At 48.4% G+C, this 14,571-nt stretch overlaps 1 long non-coding RNA gene across 1 annotated transcript; it reads left to right on the top strand.

The window, feature by feature from the left end:
• Positions 1 to 855: 855 nt before the first annotated feature.
• LOC132649477 (uncharacterized) lies at positions 856 to 5,896 on the top strand. The gene is made up of 4 exons (XR_009587924.1): positions 856 to 4,293; positions 4,753 to 4,849; positions 5,521 to 5,611; positions 5,726 to 5,896. It is a non-coding gene; the product is annotated as an uncharacterized LOC132649477 (long non-coding RNA).
• Positions 5,897 to 14,571: the final 8,675 nt, after the last annotated feature.

Genomic DNA, 14,571 nt, shown 5'->3' with positions numbered 1-14,571 from the left:
AGAAGATTCATCTCTCTCTCTCTCTATCTTTATCTCTATCTCTCTCAGTGAGTGTATGTGTGTGCACCATATGCATGCTGGACATTGGGTCCCCTGGAACTAGAGTTATGTATGGTTGTGAATCCCCATGCGGGTGCTGGGACGTGAACCTGGGTCCAGCACCAAGTGATCTTAATGGCTGAGCCATTTTTCCAGCCCCGGGTTGTCTCATTTCTGGTACCTAGTAACACTGGAAGGCTGCTGCCTGTTATGTCCTCGGTCCGAGCTTGTGGCCCAGTGTGCTAATCCAGTGTGGGGGAGGCAGGGAGGTGGGGGAACAGTGTTTGCTAAAGAATGTGTCCTATGAGAGGACTGATCCCCTGCGTCAGTCAGGGAACCGCGACCTGTTACCCCCCGATTCACCGGACTGAAGCTGCCCTGTGAGCAGGGACTGTGTGTCGTTTGTTCCGTGTTCCCAGCGCACAGGAGCCTGCAGGCACAGGAACGTGCTGAGAAACGAACAGATTAAGGAAAGCCTCGCGGGGCTTTCTTCTTCGTCCTCAAACCGGTCCTGCAAGAGCTCATCGTGGACCTTCGCAGGGTTTTCTCCGTCTGGGATGTTCTCCCCAGAAAGCCTCCTTGGCGCCCTTCCCTCAGGGCTGGATCCGCAGTCTGTAGCCTCATCCCTGCTCTGGGCCGGCACCCGCTCCACCTTCCTAACTCACCGTCCACCCTGTAGCTACTCTGCAGAGTATTTCTTGTAGGTGGCGTTTTTGTTTGTTTTTGTTGTATCTTGTTTCTGTCACTGTTTCCCCTGCTGCAGCTTAAAATCCAGGAACGCACAGGTTTGCTCTCCAGTAAACCAGAAACATTTTGACGCGCACTGTCTGTTCCATGTACCCAGCCCTGAGTCCTGAGTGGCAGCTGCAGTGGACAGCGGGGAGGCTGACACCAGGCGAGAGGCAACAGGAAGGCAGCTGCCTGCAGCCCGGCAAAGGCCGAACTAGCTGGGAGAAGGGAGAGCAAGCCGGATCTCCCAGCCGCCTTGGCAAGCAGGCGCGGGGAGTCCGCGGCCACCAGAGGGCGCCTGTCTGCGGGCGTCACCGCCATCCCGCTTGGGGAGGAGAAGAGGCGGAGCATCGCCGGGGACCGGAGGCCGGAGCAGGTCCCCGGGGTCACTGGCCCCCGAAGAGCTGCCGCAGAGGAAGCTCCGAGTCCTCTGTAACCAAAACGTCGTTAAAATGCTCCAGGAGTTTGTGATCAACAGAGCTAAAAACTCTTGTTTTCACAAACCTTGCTGCGCTCTTGGCTCCCCAGGTTTCTGATTTATTTTTCCTTCAGGTCCTGGATGACCTACTTCAGTTTCCTGAACTTTTGTGAGAACCTCCTTTTTTGTGTAGCAAGTGCCTCCTGCCTGTGAAAGGAGCAAGCTGGGGGAGGGCAATGGTTAGGCAGAGCTGCAAGTTTTCAACCTTGTATACTACACTGAAGAACACCAGGTTCATTTTTTTTTTTAAATCGTGTGTGTGTGTGTGTGTGTGTGTGTGTGTGTGTGTGTGTGTTCTGGTGTTGAACCAAGGTCTGGCAAGGCAGCAAGCCCTTTTATCTCTGAGCCATCTTGCTGGTCCAGGTTCATTTTGTTTGTTTGAATGGTGTTTTATTGCTCCTGCTCAGAATAGCCTAACGTTATAAAAACAGCAGTGGCCATCCTTCAATCCAGCGTTAACAGAGCGCCCGCGTACCTGAGAACGGTTAACCTTCGCAATGTGCCTGTGGTCTGAGCTGAGGGGACTGCCCTGGAGGGTGTGGGTGGAAAACGTGACGCCTGACGGAGGCCTTATAACCTTGTTTTATTCTGATCCCTCGGCTTAGCTGCTGCTAAATCTTTCCCTAGTTCTCAGGCCAAGCTGCATATTAAAAGAACCTGGTGTAATCATCAGGCTCCCAGTAGACACCCAGGAAGCAGGAGGTGTGCATTTAGTGATGTGGTGCCTGAAGGTGGCGAGAGCAGCTGTTTAGGCTGACTAGGGGATGGGAACTCCACAGGGCAGGCCACCAGGGTGAGCAGTCGGAACTCTGGGAAGCCAGCAGAAGCTACTGTCCACGTGCAGTTTTCATCAAATAGGAAGCCTCCGCTCAGTCTGAAGACCTTTCATCACCCGCCCAGACCTTCCCAGACTGTCTCTCTTGTCTAAAGACCAGTGGTAAAAACCCGACTTTCATCGGTAGTTGTAATTTACTCCTGTAAGCTAACACCTGGGTTGCGTTTGACTCAATAACAGGGTTTAAACCAAAGCTGCCGCCTCACACGCTGGGTCACAGTTGGGAACCTCTGGGTAGGACTCTAGCTAGGCCCAAAAGGGCCAACTGAAATGGAACCAAACTCTTGCTTTTTTTTTTTTTTTCAAACTCTCTGGGTGATTCTGATGCGTACTGAGGGTTAAGAAGTGTTTCTCGAGTCCCTCGGGATTTGAAATGCGCTGCTAGTCTTGTTTGACTGTTAGGAACACCCAGACTGCTTTGGCTGCGTGCTGTGTGGCCCCAGAAAGTTCGCTTCATCTCCCAGAATCTTCTGTCTGTGCAAGGAGGAGACTGGGCAATAGCCTGCCACTGGCCCACAGCTTGCTGCCCACAGCCCCTCCCTGCTCTCAACTACAGACTGTCTGCTTTGCTCTTATTCCCTCGGAGTGGCTCAATTATTACAAAGTCCTCATGGCCTTGAAGACAACAATGACCCCTTTCCTCTGGGCACAGGACCCAACTGTAGGCAATGAGAGCAAGTGATATTACTAGTGATCTCACTAACGGAAAGAGACGTGTGCCGCATCACAGGCAGCCGGAGAGAACGGGGGCTCGCAGGTGGCCCTGCCCAGGGCTGGGGACGATACAGCCCGCCTTCTGAGGGGGCGTTGCCTGGGGTCCGCAGGCTCTTGTGGAGGACTGTGTTCTCACCTGTGATTGAACGAGAAAGCCTGCTCGAATTCACAATGAACAAGGCCCAGAAGCTGACAGTGAGTGACTCAGCATTGGTGGGGCCCACAGTTAGGATCTGGAGACGGAAACTTCCTCACTCAAGGACTGTGCCAGGCATGGAGACTATGCAGCTGTAGCACCTGAACATATGGGATCACGTCTAGCACACGCCAGGCTCCTGCAGGAAATTGCATCCTAAAACTAGAGGCCAGGCTCTGCGCCAGTCATGGCTCTTTTGTCTCCTGAGCGGCCCTCTTCCTCTGCCCAACTGGAGTGACTGCTCTTGGTTGTCAACTTGACTACATCTGGAATGGACCACAACTCGGAAGTGGAGGGCACACCTGTGAGGTTATTTTTGCTTGGTTTGGAGAGGATGAATCCACTTCCGGTCAGACCTTTGGGGTGAGAAGGCACTTAGCTTTGACCTGGATCTTGAGGCAGGAAAGACACACCTCTGCTCTGGGCCACGCCTTCTGCTGGAAGCCTCCATGAGGACGTGAAAGAAGGAAGCTTTTGCTCATTGCCTGCTTGCCCTCGCCTTGCTGGCACAACCGTTCCTTCGCTGGCATTGGAGTCTACTTCTTCAGGATTCCAGCAGATACTGAAGAGCAGCTGCGACACCCAGCCTTGTGGACTGAGCAACTACTGGATTCTTTGCTCTCTGCACACAGCCAGCCATTGGTGGATTAGCTGGGCTGCAACTTGTAAGTCATTCTAATAAATCCCATAGATTTATCCCAAATTTAAAATATATTTAGATATGTATTTATACAAATATATACCCAGAATATATAGGGGTTATATATGTATATGCAGGAGAGATTCATTCTATAAGTGCTCTTACTCTAAAAGAACCCTAAATAATACAGAAGTGAGACTTCATCAACAAGATGAGTGGCCTCTCACCTGATGTCATCCCTCTTGACATGATTCTCAGATTCTCAGGATCCCTGGAGACTCCATTCAATGCCTCCTCAGCAGTGGGATTGCATGAAAGAGCCTTCAGGATGAGGCCCAACAGCACCCCAAGTATGCAAAGCACTGTATTTTCTCCTTTGCTTCTTCCTGGTACAGTTGAAGCAGATTTAAAGAGTTACAAATTGGCTGAAATTCATCCCAAGGACAATTTACTATCCCTCATCCATATTCAGCAGTTTCGTGTTAGTTTAGTTTCTTCAAGCCCACCTGCCCAAGCTGCAAAGTGTCTTCACGCCAAGGACCCCTCTGGAGTGACTGCCAGACCTGAGCACGTGCGATGGCCCACACTTCCCATCCCGACATTCCCTGGTTCTCCGTGAACACTGGATTACCATAATGTCGGGTCATTGCGGGCTACTGCAGGTAAGGAGGCTCAGGAGTTCTGCACTGCACAAAAAAGGCAAAGGGAGCTGGGCCCAGCATTCATCTCACTCTGCTTCTTGATGGCAGCGTGACCACCCACCTCGTGCTGCTCCCATCACGATGGACTGCACCCTCAAACTCTGAGCCCCAATACACCCTTCCTTCTGTAAGGTGCTTTTGTCAGTGACCTTGTCTCAACAATCAGAAAAGCAGCTGACACATCTATATGTCCCTCTGACAGGGTTTCGCTGGGCACAAATGTCCCAGTGCAGTCTGTGACTCTGCCTTAAACAGGAAGTGCCCTGAGGTGCCCCTGGAATTACAAAGGAGCACAGACAGATGGGGCCCAATGCATTTTCCTCCTAATGGGAGAATGCAGCCTCCCTGTGAGAGCCCCTGGGAACTTCTTACCCATCTAACTCCCTCCCTGGCCCCTCCGGCCTTTGTGCTCTCTCTTAGGAAGGCTAACCCTGAGGACGGCTCCTGTGGAGTCAGGCGAGGGTGGAGTGGGAAGAACAGCTTCCAGAACTGAGCACTTTCTCCTGGGATGCTCCGAGTAAGCACTGTGGCACACTAGATTGGTCACGTTGCTCCACAGCCTCTCAAGAGGCGTCTCTCTCAGGTGCCAGGTCAAAATTCTGCTTTGAGGGGGTCGCTTCTGGAGCAGGGAGTAAAGGCAGGCTTAGGGGTAAGGGTGGGTGAAGGCAAAGACGTAAAAACCCCCTCTTGGTTTCGGGTCCTCAGTTGAAGGCCAGCTGGGGGCAAATTCACTCTCCCTGCACCCCGGCCGCAGCGCCCTTCACAATCTGCCCTTGGTTGCCTGGCAGACTGGGCTCAAGCTGCCTCACTGACCACAAAGCCAGGTTGTGCACCTTTTCCATCTTCCTAGCTGCATGCTCTGAAGGTTTTCCAAGGGCCCTTGGCACCTGGGAGGAGGCTCATTTTCTTTGGCACCTGGGCCTTTCCTGTGGCATCTGAGGTGGTGAAGGTATAGGACAGGACTTTTTGAAGCATGCTGTGGTGAAGACACTCAGAGACTGTGGCTGTGCCACTGAGCCTTTGGGGATCTCCCGTTCTTGACCCAGGATTCATTCCCTTCCCCTGCCCCCAGCTTTGAGGTTTAAGGGAGGCGCCCATAAAGGAACATCTGATGGAGGGTTTGGTGTAGCCACTGGAAGATATTACAGATACTCACATTCTCCTTGTGGATCTTTTCCTCTCCAAAAGAGAGAAAATATACACTGTCCATCTGGGGAAGCTGGTCAACAGATGCACGAAGAATTAAGAAGTAAATAATTTTTCCTTGAGAACCAGCAGGGTAAGTTTTTACATCTGCCTCCGCAAGAGGGCTGGCTTTACTCGCCACGCTTTCTAGACCTGTATAGATCTGACGATTCGTTTACTTACATCTTTTTTTTTTTGGCATGGAAAGGAACAGTGATGTGCCAGTGCCTATGACTGTACCGAAGCCACCCTGAAGCGTGTTTGGCTGCATAAAGGCCACCAATGCAGACTCTCCATCCCAGCTTCTCCCTTTCCTGCCCAACCCAGGAAAAGAACAACTCGTCATGAAGTAGTCCCTTAGAGATTGTCCCTTCCTTAATGCTAGTGTGAAGGCCACCAGGCAAGCCTTCAGGCTCCCGATGCCAGTAAGACCACAGCAGGGCTGGCCCTGCTGCTCCGCTGAACCCTCTGCGCTGTGTCTGAGGGGTCTTGGAGTCTGAGTCTGTCTTCCTCGTACATCTCTGGGTAGTCAGCTGCTCACATACGGAAGGGTTAGCTTTCAGAATTGGCCTTTGAATCTAGTTCGTTTGTGAGGACTCCCCGCCACCGCTGTGGCACTAGGGAGTCAGTCCAGGTCCTTGCCCGTGTCACAAAAGGGCTCTGCCTCCGAGCTACAGCATTAGACTGATCTAAGGGACTTAGAAAACTTGTTTTATCGTGTGTGTGTGTGTGTGTGTGTGTGTGTGTGTGTGTGTGTGTGTTTAATGTCCGTGTGTTTCTGCTGTAGGGTACAGTGGACCAAACACAACCGTGTCCAGACTGGAAGTGGTGACTCAGGGCTTCCTCAAGGGCAATGACGAGTACTCAGTCCCCTCCTTGACCCGGACCTAATACCCATTGCTTAGCTCACAAGTCTGTGTGAGAGTAAACCCTAAAAAGAACCCCAGAGTTCAGGGGGTTCCCTGTAATACTGTAAAGCAGTGTGCACGTCACAGGGACTGTGCGCCCTGCCTCTTGGCTTCCATAGAGCCAGGGCAGTCGTAAACCTTAGCAGACACACTCAGCTTACAGAGATAGACCTCCTGGGTTTCCAGCTGAAAGCACACCCGCCAGGTATGCTGCTGTTCTCATCCGGTGGAATGTTCGTTTCCATGAACTACCCGGTACTTTCTTATAAACGCCGCTGCGTTACATACACTCGCCTGACTGGAGTCTGGCCAAGTATGCCAGGCCCGCTTAAAGCAGGCTCACTCAGGCTGGAGCTTCAGCTGGCTAAGAACAATTTTATTCATGATTTTTTCAACGTATGGTGGATTTATCACGGGTACTTCCTCTGTAAGCTACTTGAAACGTTCTCACGTCACACCCGCTATATTGTCTCACGTATCTCTCCTCCTTCCTAAACTGAACTCACAAAGAGCAAGGACTTGGCATATTTTGCCATAATTTCTCCTCTATCCAGCCGGGGGGTAGCACAGCCAGGGCTCAGCAGGTACTCACTGGATGAACAGTGAGTGCCAACAAAGCGTGCTTGCACCTTCCTTCCCCGTGTACAAGAGGCTACCCCAAAGAGAGTGGCGCTGGGCAGGGGACAAGTGTGCAGCCCCTGGCGGAAGCTCTGTGCTCTGGCCGTGATGGCAGCCTTAGTTGTTCTGCCCCCGTCCTGTGTCTGCCTCTGGGGCTTTGGTGTGTGTGTTGTGTAACACAATGAAGGGTATCAATCTTGTCTTTATGTCCATCTGCCAAGTGGTCAGTAGGTCAGCCATCCGTCCATGCAAACACACAGTGTTTCCTTTTCAACCAAGTCCCTGGGCTGAGCGTGGGCAGAGTCAAGTGACCTTCACCAAACCTATCAAGGAAAGCATTGTGTTTTCATGTAAGCCGGCATTGTGACGCCGAGCGCGCCCCTCTTCCACACGCTCAAGACCTCATGCGTTTGTCTTCTGAATGCTGCTTTGTGCAGAGGCGGCAGTCCTGAGGATTGCGGCACAACACGCCACAGGGGCTGCTCACTGGGTCATCTGGAGAAATACCTAAGCTTCCCAAATGTGTTCCGTGTGCACAGACAAGGCAGAGAAGTGGCTGACACTGGTGTTTGGATCATTAGTCCCCTGGTGTGAGCTTCAAAGACAGCGGGGCCAGCTTCAGTGGGAGGACTTGCCCCTCCCAGAAGACTTCTGCAATCACAAGATCAGAAACTTAAACAGAAGCTATCTTTTTTTTCTCCTCCACTAACTTCTAATTGAATTATATCATTTTCTTCAACTCAGAATATATAAGCAACAGCTATCAGCAACCACCATCTTCAATGGCACCAAATGGTCACCAACCTACCGGTCTCTTAATACTAACTCACACCACTATGGAGTCCCCACAATGTCTTTTACACTGTTCCTTCCTCAGTTATGACGCTCTGGTACGTACTGATGAAAAAGCATCTTTATGTTCTGCTTCAGTCAGGGTACTGATCGTGTAACTGGGGAAGTCCTTCCAAAGGCAAAACACTGATGTCCAAGCTCAAGACTCCAGCAGACACACTGCACTCCTCTGTCTGCTTTGGTTCTGCACCTTCCCTCAATGAATGACACTTGCCTGCATTCAAATGATGAAACACATGCCTACAGATGCATCCAGAAACAATGTTTAGCCAGTGGAGTCAACTTGACCCAGTCATGTTCATGCATAAGACTAACCCCCTATTGTGCTCTTAAAAACATTATCTTAAACAACACGTCTTGAGAAGCAATATTAGATTTTACCAGGCAAGCAAAGGGATCGTGGCACCCCAAAATGTCAAACACCTCTATGATAACAGCTCTACCATGCGACCATCTGGTATTTGCTTGACACGTCTCCAGTGGAAACAGGTAATTTCCAAAATGGTGCCTTCTTGTCTGATACTGCCTATACTTGAGAGAGAGGTAGGTGAGCTACCTACCAGCTTAATGGCTGTCAACTCTTTACCTTTTCTGTTATTGTTTGTTTGTTTGTTAATCCCACCACGGAGGCAAGCACTGGAAGCATTTTTCCTTTCCAAGCCAATAGGGCACGTTCTCTGGACCAGGGCTTTCACCTCTGCCTCCCTTCTTTCTTGTGTGCTTTCATGGCTCCCAGGAAGTGGGCATCCACTGTTTGTCACCTCTATCAAGTAGTGACTTCCATCATGCTCCGTCCTGCTTACCAGGCACCTCTCATTGGCAACAGAAGTTTCTAGAGGCTTCTAGATGTCTAAGAGAGCTGGGGTACGCTTTGTACCATCAGCCCTGTATATGACTTGGGCCATTTCTGATCTGGGTCAAATCAGCATACGGATCTAGCACACCCTGAGCGAACTCTGTGATGGATCATGAATCCACAAGGCTGCCCTGATACAGTGTTGCTGATGGAATGACTTGTGGTGAAGGGGTTGATAGCATCCCTTCCCTTGGTGGCTGGAAGACAATGTGTGTGCAGCTGCAGTAGCTTGCTGGAGATCTTTGGCCCCGGAAAACGTCACCTCTGTCTTTCTCTCTATGTGAACTTTTCTCTGTAAGTATTTTTGGTGTCAAAATTATTTTTTCAATAGGATACTAGTTTTATTTAACTTAGAGTTTGCTGTACTCTCATATGACCTTATAACTAATCACACCCAATTCTAGCATAACTAATTAATGACTCTGATTTCCAAATAAAGTTATCCTCCAGGTGGAGCTTCAACACATGCATTTTGGAGAACACAATTCTCCCTGCAGTTCAACATCCCTTTTAAGCTGGCTCAGCACTAAGATTTAAAAACAACAACAACAACAAAAACCTATTTATTTGTTTGTTGATCAGGAAGTCATGTAGCCCATGATGGCCTTACACTCAGCCTCCTGACTTTCCTGCTTCCATCCCTCAAGTGCTGCTAAGACATTGTGGTAGTTTGAATGAAAATGATCCCATAGGCTCATAGGGAGTGGCACTATTGGGAGATATGGCCTTGTTGGAGTAGGTGTGGCTTTGTTGGAGAAAGTGCGTCACTGGAGGCCAGGTTTGAGGTCTTATATGCTCAAGCCAAGCCTACTAGCCCAAAGTCTGTTCCTGCTGCCTGCAGATCCAGATGTAGAATTTTCCGCACTCTGTCTGCCTGCACGCCACCATGCTTCCTGCCTTGAGGATGAGTAAATAAACCCCTGAAACTAAGTCAGCCCCAGTTAAATGTTTTCCTTTATAAAAGTTGTCATGGCCATGGTGTCTCTTCACAGCAATATAAATCCTAACTAAGCAGATCTTTAGAGCTTTATCTTACCTCTTTATAACTAACACCCTTGCTAATGGAATATTATCTATGAGTCATATTCTCCTCCAATTAGGAGAATAAGTGCCTTCCTTCATTATACATCTGATGATTTGGTCATAGATGTTTATAATGTCTTTCCATGACATTCTTTTATTCTGGGATATGGCCTAGTGCTATGTGTCCAGCCTATGCCAGGGAGTTCTCTTCATAGGATGTTTGTGAATATTGGTGGACAGCTTTGTGGTTCTTGTCTGACCTGAGTCTGGTTATTCCTCTCGAGATAACTACTCTCTAACAGAACTCCAGGTAAGAAAGAAGTTAGCATAGGGTGTGTTGGCGACGCACAAGAGAAATAGTAAAGCATAGTACATAAGATGACAGAGAGCAGAGGACAGCCTGCAACACAGGGCCAAGCAGGATGCTCGACCTACACATGCTCAAGCAGGGTGGAGGGGCTAGAGAAAGCACAAGGAGAGGGGCCTGGGTCCAGAGACGTGGCTGCTCTTGGGATGCTTCCCTGGGGTCATGCCATGACGGAAGCATGTGTAGCCCGTGCAGAGGGGAGATAGAGGGGTGAGGGCATGCACCATCTTCCAGCCCCATAGGAAGGCAAACAGCAGTAAGGGGTACTAAGACAGATTTATGGATTTGAGAAAAACTGAAAAGTATGTTAAAGGTGACTATTCCCTTCCCCCAGTATGAGACCAATCAAATTATATTTTAAATGGAAAGTAGGACAGCACAGAAGGGTTAAAAAAATCACTGCTGTGTGGTAAGCACTCCTACTCTCAGCTAGCGCATCACAGGTATATCATCAACCCCATTTACAAATATACTGCAGATAGTCAGCGGCAGTACTAAGGCTCAGAGTTTGTTTTCTTCTTGACCCTGAAGGTTGTGGGCCTCTTCCGCATAGCACTTATCTATACAGTAATGTCCCTACATGTGCTCATGAACTCCCTTGCCTCTGTGACCAAATATCTGGCAAATAACATAGGGGAGGAAATTGACACTATGGCCCAGAGTTTCATGGTGCCAGTCCAGCATGAGAAAGAGGGCCTGTAGAGCAAACCATCTGTAAAATTGTAGCTGGGAAGCAGAGCCAGATGAAGGACCAGCAACAAGCTACACCAGAAGGCCTGCCCGGACAACCTGCAACCTCCAGGCAGGCCCCAATTCTTAAGTTTCCAGAATTTCCCAGAATTCCCACCTGGAAATCTGAGCTTTAACAGAGGAAGTTTATATACAGCCAGTACAGTATACTTCTTTGTAAAGGTCTCTTTAATGTATGTGGATGTTTTATCTGCATATATGACTGTGTGCCACATTTGTGTGGTGCCTGTGGAGGCCAGAAGAGGGCATTGAATCTCCTGGAAGTGAAGTTGTGAAGTGGGTGCTGGGAACTGAACCCCAGTTCTCTGCAAGAGTAACATGGGCTCTTAACTCCTGAGCCATTTCTCTGGCCTTCCCTCTGCCTGTGCTTATCCCACTACGCACTTATGGTTCCATTCTGTGTAACGGAAATCATGAGAAATCATCTACTCCTCTGTAACAGTGTCTATACTGAGAGACCCGGAGATAGCCGAGGCTCTGCTCACCAGGAACAGAAAGTTCCAGAGACCAGCGAGGGAAGGTGCGTTGAGTATCACTGAAAGGATTCCCTACGGTAACTCTTAGATTCAGCCCTTGAATTACAGGTTCCATAGGACAGCAAACCAGGAAGACATGGAGGAAGGATACTCTACAATGAAGAAAGGCCATTGGCAAGGGCATTAAGGCAGCTGGGTGGGGCTTGGTAGGAAACTTCCATCAGGAGCAGTGAAAGACATGAAAGTATTAAACCTAGAAAAAGGTGGAATCCCGGGGCTGGTGAGATGGCTCAGTGGTTAAGAGCACTGTCTGCTCTTCCAAAGGTCATGAGTTCAATTCCCAGCAACCACATGGTGGCTCACAACCATCTATAATGTGAACTGATTCCCTCTTCTGGCAGGTGTAAATGCAGATAGAACACTCATATAAATAAAATAAATAAATTAAAAAAAAATCCTAAAAAAAAAGGTGGAATCCCACAGCCTTAAGCTGCCTGTGGTTTGAAACCACACCCAGTTAACCACAAATGAGTCACGGTCCCAGACGGTGCCAGGTGTGCACGGTGAAACACGATGACTGTATTAAGGCTGTCACTCGGCTAGGAACAGCTGCGATAGCCCATCTGTGGTAGAGTGCAGCCTGGCTCCTGAGACTTCCCAGTGAAAGACAACTAGACGTGTGGGAACAGGAGAACAGAATGCACATGAGACAACAGAACGAGAAAGTGAGAAAGACTCACCTTTTTAAACACTTGGGGAAGTATGGCAAGAACCTGTACTTCAGAGTGTGACCTGGTTCAACTATGGTCTGTCTGCTTCACACAGCATGGGCTGCAAAAGTTACAGAGCGTCGGTGTCCTCATCTGTATACCGTGGGTCATTATCCTATCATTGAACTACAGAGCGTCGGTGTCCTCGTCTGGATACGGTGGGTCATTATCCTATCATTGAACTACAGGACAGAGTGCATATGGTTCCCTTTTGATGCTAAGACTACAGGGATGTACTTGGAGGAGTGTCAAGCGTTACAGTATGGCTCATTGTCCGGCCACTATAGAGAGAAAATTCCACAGAGCTGAGATTTCTCTCTCCTGGATGCAGTTCTGAAGAAGAGATGGACTGTGAGTCCAGGGTTTGGCAAGCTTTCCTGACCTTGCATATCTGTCTATTGCACAGTTTTGAATGTACTCCACAAATATAGGTTCATTTATTTATCAAGGAATTTTGTAAGTGACCAGGGATATCCTTAGCATTTGCTTTACTAATGCATCGGCTTTCACTAAACAGTGGTGCAGTTTCTCATAGCATCCTGATTATCTATGCATGCTTCCCTCTGGAAATCTTGAATTACATTTGTGATTCACTGATTTGGAGGCTGACTGATACGCTTGGGTTAAATACTACTGGCGGCTGAGGCAGATCCCTCACAGGGATGCAAATGGCAGTCAGGCGTCCTTGGCTAAGCTTATGAAAGTATGATTGTCACTAGTGGTGCAGTGCACCAAACTGCAGCTTTACACCTGCTCTTGCTAGACTTGCTCTGAAATAAGTAAATGCACACAATGCTAGCGAGCATTCATGGGAGCATTCATGTCTTCCATGTGCAGCAAAGCAAAGTGAATTAACTCAGAGCAAACTTGGAACAAAATGGCTCTGAGGTGCATCTTTGCTCTTCTCTCATGGACTGACATCTAGAGACGTAAGAATCTTTGTTCCAGTGCTGGTAGCATAGCAGCTAACTTCCACAGAACAGACCAGTGGCCTTCAAAGCACTTCAGTGAGACTTTGGTGCCCTGCAGAACCTCAGACATTTCACACAGCCATATACACTACATTCAGCCTACTGGGTAGACGGCTTAGGTCCAGTATAGGAGGGGTTGACGCAGACAGGGAGGTTTACTGGGGACTGCAGGTAGATGCCACAGGACACTCTTGAAAGATAAAGCAGAAAATGTGTGATTAGAATGAGAAAGAGAAAGCAGAAGAACCAGAAAACAGACCCCAAACCAACAAAGGAACAAGGTTCCAGGATGGAACCCTGCAGCAGGCCTAGAAAGGAGCCAGCTTCGATTGAGGAGAGTGTGTGGCAGGGCATTTGGAGCAAAGACCTCAGAAAAAATTAAAATAATGAAAAATTGATGCTGAAGGGATGGCTCAGTGGTTAGGAACGTGCACTGCTCATACAAAAGACTCAAGTTCAATTCCCAGCCCTCCTTAATTAAAAATAATAATTAAAAAATAAAATACTGAAAAGAAGACCATCTGCTATGCTTCAGCATCTAAAAGCCAAGGAGACAGAGAGATGGCTCAGTTGGTAAAGTGCTTGCGGTACAAGCTTGGGGACCTGAGTTCAGATTCCCAGCACACATGTACAAAGCCTGGGGAAACAGGACAGATGGATCCCTGGAACTCGCTGGCCACTCACCCTAGCCAAACCCATGAGCCCGGTACAATGAGAGACCCTGTCTCAAAAACCAAGGAGAATAACAGAGGCAGGCATTCAACGTCAGTGCCTGGCCTCTACACACGTGTCCATACATGCAGGCACAGCCCCACAGGTAACACACAAACACCTGCACACACACATACACCACACATATAAAAGACCTCAGCAGACATATAAGCAATATAATGGAGATAAATGAAGCCTCTAATATACAGAAAACAATAAAGTGAAAAAATAGCAGTTATATGTTCAGAAAAATAAGCCATTTTAGAAGAAAACAATGACAATAGATGACTTCAATTTTGCAAACAATATTATTTTTGCAGAAACAGTAATATTGATGCCAGTATCGATCTGGGTAAGATGGAAAGTAAGTGTTGGAAGGATGGCAGGAGAGGAAGTGAAGGCAGAATGAGATGAAGCATATAAAGAACTGGACGTGACCACCCCAAGGACTCTACAGGGCCATCCAGGCCAGGGCCAGCTGCTCATTGTTATCACCTACTTCCTTTGTCAGGTAAAAACCCATATAAACAATGTTGGTAAGATAGAATGACTATCTTAGAGCATCCCAGAATTCCACATCGTGTATTAAATTTAAAATTACAGTCCTTATGTTTGCATGTGTATTTAAGAGAATTAGCGATAAATTTGACTCAGGTTTTTAAAGTTTTTACCATTCTGCATGAAGTCAGTTACTGGAATTAAAAAATATCCAGAGTGTAAACAAATAAATGACTTCCCAAATTATCATTTAT

Source organism: Meriones unguiculatus, chromosome 20 (genome assembly GCF_030254825.1).
Source record: "Meriones unguiculatus strain TT.TT164.6M chromosome 20, Bangor_MerUng_6.1, whole genome shotgun sequence".
NCBI classification, from domain to species: Eukaryota; Metazoa; Chordata; class Mammalia; order Rodentia; family Muridae; genus Meriones; species Meriones unguiculatus.
The sequence above is the reverse complement of the archived record's forward strand: the minus strand, read 5'-3'. Positions and strand labels throughout refer to the sequence as shown.